Source organism: Bacillus rossius, chromosome 11 (assembly GCF_032445375.1).
Source record: "Bacillus rossius redtenbacheri isolate Brsri chromosome 11, Brsri_v3, whole genome shotgun sequence".
NCBI lineage: Eukaryota > Metazoa > Arthropoda > Insecta > Phasmatodea > Bacillidae > Bacillus > Bacillus rossius.
Genome location: NC_086338.1, coordinates 28,987,646 through 28,996,811, shown reverse-complemented (window position 1 = coordinate 28,996,811; position 9,166 = coordinate 28,987,646).

Genomic DNA, 9,166 nt, shown 5'->3' with positions numbered 1-9,166 from the left:
AATAATGGCCCCTATTAATTAAATTATATACTTATAACCTAACTAACGCTACCATGACGTCCAGAACTCAGCACTGCTAGCCTGAGCATGCCACTTGTTAGCAAGGACAGTTTCAACTGTGTATACTTGCACTCAAGTCGTGGACAAGTACCAGCTAAACGTAACTATTACTCTACGGTGGTTACAGATCGGCCCAGCTTAGCTAACCTAACGTATCGTGCCACTGTACCGCCTAGCAAGCAGCATGCCACTCGTTGGTTATAGCAACTACAACGGTGTATATTTGCACTGAATGCATCAGCGAGCACAGTATGGTGCGCCACCTAACTCTAGGATTATAAAAGCACTAGCGACCCGCCCCGACTTCGCACGGGTGCAATGCTGATACTAAATATACAATAGAATGTCTTTATATACAACTTTCACAGCTTTTTTGTCATTAGACAATACAAAAATAATATATATCAATTAAATGCACAATGTATTTAAGGTACTTAATTGAATAAGGATTAATGCTGTATTGCTTAAAATCGCTTCGTAAATAAGCCATTCTTTCTCGTAAAAAGTAAAGGATAAAAAATGTTTATTGTGGGTTATCCCTAATAGATAGACATATACCATCGCGGACTTTTTTTGTTAACCTTTTTTAGGTGTACAATACTGTATCACATTATTTTGATCTATCTCTTAGGGTTCAGCCAGCGTTTGCAATGTAAGCGCAAAAAAAAATTTTACATCGCATTAGAAACCTCTCAAATTAGCAGTGTTTCTCTAATATATTATGCATGTACATATAAACCTTCCTCTTGAATCACTCTATCTATTTAAAAAAACGCATCAAAATTGGTTGCGTGGTTTTAAAGATCTAAGCATACATAGGGACAAACAGACAGCGGGAAGCGACTTTGTTTTATACTATGTAGTGATATAGAACTGCCCGTGTATGTTATACCGGTAGGAAATTTGAATAACTTGAATTCACATTCAAGTTGCTTGAACGCGTGTTTATTAAAGGCAGGCTGTGTGTTTGAGCGCAATTCTAACCTAATGGGAAGAATTTATTCGCCAGTCCGCTACGACCTAGTCGCTGGCTGGTCTCGGGGACCGCGCTGTGATTGGCCGGCAGACTGCTCGGCCAATCACGCGGCACTGCGGCGGGCGGTGCGCCAGGATGGAATCCAGGCGTTTGTTAACACTGTTCCACGACCGGGTCGTGATTCCCGAGAGAGGAAACGAGTGCGTTTAAACTATTTGCGCATTTACCATAGAAAATGTGTGTGGTCCCGACGTATAAGTCCTGCGAAGTTTCCGAATCAGTTTCCCGATGCAATGCGTCTGTTCGGCGGTATACCGGAGCGTCTGTGGCGATTCGAATGCATTTATTCTGGATTCTCTGCAGCTTAATGAAGTGCGTATTGGCTTCAGTGGCCCAGACAGGGGCTGCATATGTAATTATTGGGCGTATGAGAGCTTTGTAGAGCAGTAAGCCGGTTTTAACCCTACGGCTACATCGGCTTCTCATAACTGGGTTATTATAACCTGAGCTTGTGCTCGCCTGTCAATGTGGTGGCGCCAGAGCTGTTTCCTGTCCATGTGGACGCCTAGGTATTTAACATCATCCTTGTGTGGCATGTGTTCGTCAAACAAACGCATTTTCGGGCTGTGATCTGCAGGCGGGATATTTTTGCGAGTAAACACAATTGTTTTAGACTTAGTTGTGTTTACTTTAAGGCGCCAAGTTGTGCACCACTGTTCACTCTCAGTGAGCGCAACTTGCAGCCTGGTCGTGACTATCTGTAGGTTGTGATATCTGCACATAACCTAAACAGTATCGTCTGCATAACAGCCTAGCTTTACTAGCCTATGTGCGGGACGTGGCATGTCTCGTACAATTATGTTGAAGAGGACATGGCCTAGGATGCTGCCCTGTGGCACTCCTGCTCTAATATGTTTTAGGTCAGGCGTTGCCCCTTCAGTTGACACTCTAAAGTTTCTACCTGCCAAGTAGGAGGTTATTAGTTTGACATAGCAATCAGGAAAATCTACTTGGTAGAGCTTGTAGTGAAGCCCTGCATGAAACAATCTATCAAAGGATTTATCTACGTCTAAAAAAAAGTCACGACTGCATAGTCTTGTACGTTAAACACGCTTGTTATCTCTTCAGTGAGACGTACTAACTGATGAACTGTCGAATGAGCACCGTGAAAGCCGAACTGTTCATCAAGTTATTTTCGTGTATGTGGCGATTTATACGGTGCAATATTACACATTCCGCTATTTTCGACACAGTACTAAGTAGGCTTATTGGCCTGTAGTTCTGGGGCAAGGCTTTGTTTTTTCCTGACTTGTGGAAAACTATTGCTTTAGCTTCCTTCCACCGGGAGGGAGAAATACTAAATCTGAACATTGCATTTATGCATTCGACTAAATATTCCAAGGCCTCGTCTGGGAGCTGTTTGAGAACTGCAGCCTGTATGCTGTCGTACCTAGGGGCTTTTCGCGGCTTCATTTTCCTGGTAGCTCGCTTGACTTCTAGTGCCTGAGTTAGTAAAGGCTCAGAGACAGCGGGCTGGTGCTATTTGTACCGTAGTTCGCGGTAAATTTGCGCTGCGAATTGCCTGTCACAAGGGCTGGCAGGCTGTTTCCAAGGTGTTGGCGAAAGCATGTGCATTGTCAGGGGGTTGAAAAACTAAGCCATTATTAGTGTTTAGGGGCGGTATCTTCCCCGATTTATTAAAAAAAAATCGCCTTGTGATAGTTAAGGCACTTCCGTCCTGGATTTTTGCTTCCGACTAGCTGCTTCGTCACGATGAGATTTCATGTGATATAACATATTGTTGTTCGTATGTTCTGTGCTTTGTATTCTGTGTGCGTTGTCGTGTGTATTCACGACGCAGTCTGTTCTTTTGCGGTATCAGATCGCGGATGAATGTGGGCAGTTCGTCATGCAATCTTTTTTTCTGGTATGCACCGGTTTATACCGTCCTGGATTTCCGTAGTGAATTCAGTCATCGTGTTTTCTAAACTTTCGCTATTATTTATGTCCACAATATCCTATAGATTTTGTGTGAGATAATCTCTAAAGCCTCGCCAGTCTGCAAGTTTGTAATCCCTAGTGTTACGTGGCGGGTTTGATTCATAGTTCGGGTCGTCGAAAATTAAATGAACAGGGAAATGGTCGGACGACTTGTCGTGTATAACCTCGAGTTCGAATCCCGTGATTACACACTTATTTATAGCAATATATATTATATCGGGCAGGTTGTTTAGCCTTCCTGAGTCATGTGTGGGTTCTGAGGGAGCATGGACCTGATAATATTTATTTAATTAGCTGGTGGGTACAGCGTAGCACAATATTTGTCAAATCTCTTACTTATTACCTCCATGCATTTCCCTCTGGATATCAAAAAAAAATTTGCCGATGATGAAGTTTAACGTACGCATAACGTATTACGTTATAAGTCGAAAGTGCTCTATTTGAAATCCCAAAACATTACTTAAAAAGCAGTCCTACAAAGCACCGTCGAAAATGGAATTGAACGTTCATTTAAGTCATTTTCATTAACACAAAACTGATAAAGTTTAATGTATAAAATTAAAAATTTTATAAACTTTTTCTTATTCCTACTTTATTACAAAAGTACTTGCAGTTTTAATGTAAATGTGTGATATACCATACAATTTTTTTTACTCGCTCCATCAGAATTCAGAATGATATAATTTGCCTATTACACGTTTATATTGTGTCCTAATGCAAAATTAAGATAAAATTAATAGTAAACATTTTGCCAGGCATTGTGGTTAAACTGACCTGACGATATTAACGTTAATTTTTCTCGTGAGTACTAAAAGTCTAACTTTGTTTCATTTAAAGGGAAGGTATGGAATCCTAAAGACCTGTATGTGGGTTCAAGTGTTCTTATGCCATAAAAATATATATTTGCGTTTAATATTTAAATTTTGCATTCCTTTAGTCGTATATTGCATATAAAGCACTTATATAGCATACTCAGCACGATCCTAAGTGGCTATGCCATAATACAATCATGACCACTTACAGAGACCAACTACATTGGCTATGAATGGTCTTATATAAATAATTTGTCAGAACAACATTGAAGATGGCTGCAATATGGCAAGCCGAAACTTCAGGCACATCATTTTCTCCTTGGATGTGGTCCAAACCCAATAATCAAGGAGTAGTTAATATAGCGTTTATTTAAAGTATTGTTTCATTTAGTCACTCCCAAAATGTAATTCATTTTCAGAAGCCAATAACATCACAGGGAAATAAATATATCTGTTGGAGTCTGCCATTATAAGCTTCATCATTTATCAAAATTGTGATTTTAAAAAAATTGAATTTAACGGTAACCATTTTTTTTGCCTTAAAAACCTTTAGGACTAAAATGGAAGTTTTTGGTTATGATCGATTTAGTAAAAAAATAATACTTTCTTTACATTTGTTAGCATTACTTTTACTAACATTATTACGATAATTACAGTCAACTACTTGATCTTTCTGGGATAATAAACATTTATTTAGTTCTATTATTTTTCTTTTTTTTTCAAATTGTGGTTTTGTATGTATTTCCTCTCTTCGTTCGTATTTGTTTCTGTATTTTTTTATTATTATGTTTTAGAGTGGCTGCCTGGTTTGTAAGATGTATGTTGTTTAGCACTACAAATAAATAAAACTATCTCCTTCCCACTTGTGGTTTAGATTATTCCGACTTTACGACCGGCATTCTCACGTTCCCCTCCCACATATGCGCCCTATCAGGGTAGGGTGGGAGAAACTTCCAGTTCGTTTTATATATATTCCAGAGCTTATTTAAAACATAACTGTTAAGTGATCGCTCCCTGTTGTTTGATCTGGAAGGTATTAGTGCTTCGGCAATGACCACCAACCCAGCATAGTCACCGCCTCAGCACCGTACCTCGCTAAGTTCAGTTTGAGTTACTCAGTGTCTCGATGTAAGTTACGCAGTGACAAAGTCCCGCCCAATGAGAACAGACGCCTCCGCCCGCCGCGCTGCACGAAGCGCACGGGAATCCTGAGCCGGCACGTAACGGAACGCAGTCAGCCCGCGAGGAACAACTGCCGAGGAGCAGCCGAAGACTCGGCTTTTCCCTCTTCCTGACGCCACGTCATTTCCTTCGGGCTCCGCGCTCGTTCGTGCGCGGCAGATTTCCGGCGAATTACAATTCCCGCTTCGTTGATTCGCGAGTGGTGGTGGTGGGGGGGGGGGGAGAGAAAAAAAAACACCACTTCTGGTAATGACAAACCGGCACAATTGGAACGCGGTGGCTGCGAGCTGGGAAAGTGGGTGAGTGAATTAAATGGCAAGTTCGTCTGCCGGCACGGTATTGATCCGTGCCAGTCTTCAATGGGTAGTTAGCTATCTCAATTAACTGAATCAAAGAAACGATTTAAAAATCAATTTTTTTTTCCTACATGAACCTTAAGCAAAATATCAGTCGATTCTAATATGAAGCGAATGAATTCTTTCTCTGAAAGTATAAAACACACATTTATCATGGTTGTGTTGAGTACGCTGGCTGCATACTTAAAACAAGAAAAAATTGACAAACGAAAGTTTAAATTATTGTTTTATAGAAAAGTTACAGTATATTTAAATACAACATTTTAAAATATTAATTCAGTCCATTAAAACAGTTTTTTTTTTGTAAAAATTTTAATTTTTAGTTTACTCTGTTAGCATCGTCGTTATATTTTGTTAAAGTAAATGACTTGTATAATTGTTTCGAATATTAAAAACAAATAATTATTGGAAAAATTTAGTACATCATTTAAAAGCTGTGCTGGTGACTTCGTTTGCATCGAATTAAAAATAATTTGTATGTTTATACATGATCGTCAAGTATACTTCTCAAGCTAAAACAATACTGTTAAATAACATGAAAAAGAAGCCTCGTTAGTATTTAGGAGTTTTACGCTGCACAATAAAATAAAAATAAGAAAGCTTATATAAAATATATAGTTACGAATGCGAGATACCATACCGCGATGCCAGGTTTGGAGCTGGTTGGCTGTGCGTGTTTGCATAAACTGTGAGGTTTCCCATTGATTGTACCATAGCAATAGACTTTAAATTTCCACCATACTATAAGCACAAGCTCAAGAGTTTAAAAATAAAAATCTCAATAATCAAACCCCATCACTTCTACCCTGCTACAATATGTTTCACGATGAGTTAACACAGTGCTCTTTCCTTAAATCATTTTGAGCATAATATATCTTATAAATGTTGGTCCTGTTCCCAACCTGGACTTGTTTATTTCAGGTGCATTCCTCGTTGAATTTACTGTAATTTCTATCAGGGAGCAACGAATACTGAAGCAAAATTATTTTATTTACATTATTCGGGGTGGTAAAACGCCACGTAAATATGTTAAAAATAAAGGTACCTATAACCCCCAATTATTTAAATGAAATAATTTGGCTACAGTGACAAAATTTGCAGTTGTTGTACATCTCCATTCAATTAAACACAATTCAGATGCTCAGTGTTCTACTTTAAATACTTTCTATATTATTTACAATAAATATGTTGTTCAGCCCCAACTTCAAAGACTTGGGAGGTACAATAGGCCGTAGGTCGTAAAGATGTGTTCAAACTTAATTTGTCGGGATGAGCATTCAGTCGGAGTTTGTTGGTCGTATACAGACTCACCCTGTATATTAACGCAGTATATAAATATTATTTAATGATTGGACCACGCCTTCGTAACATTCCCAAGTATGCCGTATGTTCTAGGTGGATGCCCTCCAGCGCTAACGAAGAACAAACACGTCAGCAGGACAATGTTGCATGGAGCCGTATGACTCAGTGGAGAGTTGAGTAGCGCCATCTTTACCGTGTGCAAAGGGGCCAGGGTTCGAGTCCAAGGTAAGGCATGTAACTGTCTAAATAACTCACAACTCTTGTCACAGTCAGTAGCATTGGCGAAATGACGATTTAATAACAAAATAATTGTAGTGATTTCCTCGTACACGCATTCTTGAGGATTCGTGATCGAATCCCGGTCCAGGTATAACTGAATTCGATTTTCAGTTGTTTCCCTTAACATCGTCCTCCAAATAAGTGATGATTTAGGTCCTCGGGATGGTTTGGCTCCTTGCTGAAGGTCACGTCCTGATCCTTACCCACCATTCCATGGGCAAGTTTTATTCTAAATATGGATAGGCCAATCAAATTCTAAAATACCATCAAATCTTTAGTATTTGGGAGGATTCGATATTCTAGAAAAAAGATTCTGAAAAAAATATTAGAGGAAATTAATTACAATATTCAACACTGACAACCTCTGAAGTTTACTAGGTTTTTATTCTTCATAACTATTATATTACCATAAGACAGGATATTTTACTTTTAACATTTAATTATATAAATAAAATTACAATACGTAGTGATTATGGAAACTTAGTTCATTAATAAAAAAAATTATAAGGTTAATTTTTTCAACAGCGTAGTTGATATTTTTTATTTCTTGAACGTTATTTTATTTTTGTCCCCTGAGACCTAGTTTCGAATTCGAGGAACACTTTGGGGTTTAGATTTAGAGATTCGAATTCAAAATATTTGGGATTCAACCCCTCACTGATTCTAAACAGTATGTTGGAAATGCGTCGTTGCTAGTTTACTCTGTGTGAAAACCTGAAAACGGACAAACAAAAGATGAATACTTAAAAGAGCCCCCGGAAAACCAAGCCAAAATCAGCTGATGTTTGCTTTTGTGTCTTAAAAAGCCTATATTATTGGTCTGTGTTTACGTCGTTGTGTTGTCAGAATATTTGTTTAATTTTTTCGCTGGGTTCGGGTTATCGTTATGCTGTCTAGGTTATCTGTTTTGAATCATCGTTGGTTTGCTCTGTTTTTTCGCTTTGTTGTTAAGGTTGTTGATTGTCTGTATTTACTGTTCGTATCGCAACGTTCTCGTCGTTGTCAGTTCGTCTGTGCTGTTATATTGTTCTAATTCCTTCCAAGGAGTCATCTGTGCATTCTATGCATTTAAAATTTCACGCCGGATTATTTCGGCTTAGTTTTCTGTGTGTGTTAGTGTATTCATCTTTTGTCCCTTTCATTATGTTTTATCTGCGACACACAGTTAAACTGGCAATGGTATAATGTCTAATATAATGATTTATATCAAGAGACGTTAAGAACAAATTGAAAATAATTATAAAGTCGTATAACGTCAGCAGACGAATGATTTAACCTTAAGGCGATGAATAAGTTTGAAACTTAAACTCCGAAAAGTACAGTCTTACGGCTGTGCCATTGTTATATGTAATTTACGTTCATTCTACATATATATAACACAATGCGGATATTGAAATACATGAGACCATGTTCACCGGGTACGTATTCCCAGCGTGGTTATGCGTCATAAAGATTTCAAAGAATGGACCTGCTTCTTTCCTCTCGCTCTCTGTTACTCTTTTCTTTCCGCACACGCAGTGGGTTCCCCCCGCCTTCGGGTGCGGTGCCATTCCCGCGAATATCACAATCCCCCCCCCTCCTCCCTCTCTCTCAGAACACCCGCGAGGACTCCCAGTTGCCCCGTAAATCCCTCCCCATTAACCCCTTCCCCCAAACCAACTCCTTCCTCCAGCCGACGAGACATAACTCAGAGCCCCTCTTTTCTTCTCCGCTCTGCCTCTCGTATGGGCGCTGATTTCATTTGAACTCCTCCAGATATATGACCGCTGCAGGGGCATTCGCTCAGCGGAGGCTGGGGCGAATCCACGCACTTGCTGAGGCTCCGTCTCACTAGCTCAGTTGGTTGTTTCGTTTCCTTCTCATCGCTATTCATTAAGACCCCCGCCTGCCCGGGCACAAACGCGGTGTGCAGAGCTTCAGGAAAAACCACGCGACTTGCAAACTGCTCAAGATATTCTAGTTGCGTCTGTTTACGAAAATCATTTAAGAATTCTCTGATGACCGAAAAGTACTTTTGATTGCGTACTAACTTTGTTAAACTGTATTTTTTATAAGAGTTAAAACGGCCAAAAGTCGTGTTTTCAGGTAAATTTTTTACGCGTAGAACATCATCCGGTACAGATTCTGTTAAGGGGCTTGCATTACACCTTTATCTCCATTCCTCTGTCATATATTGATATGGTTATCGATCAAATTTC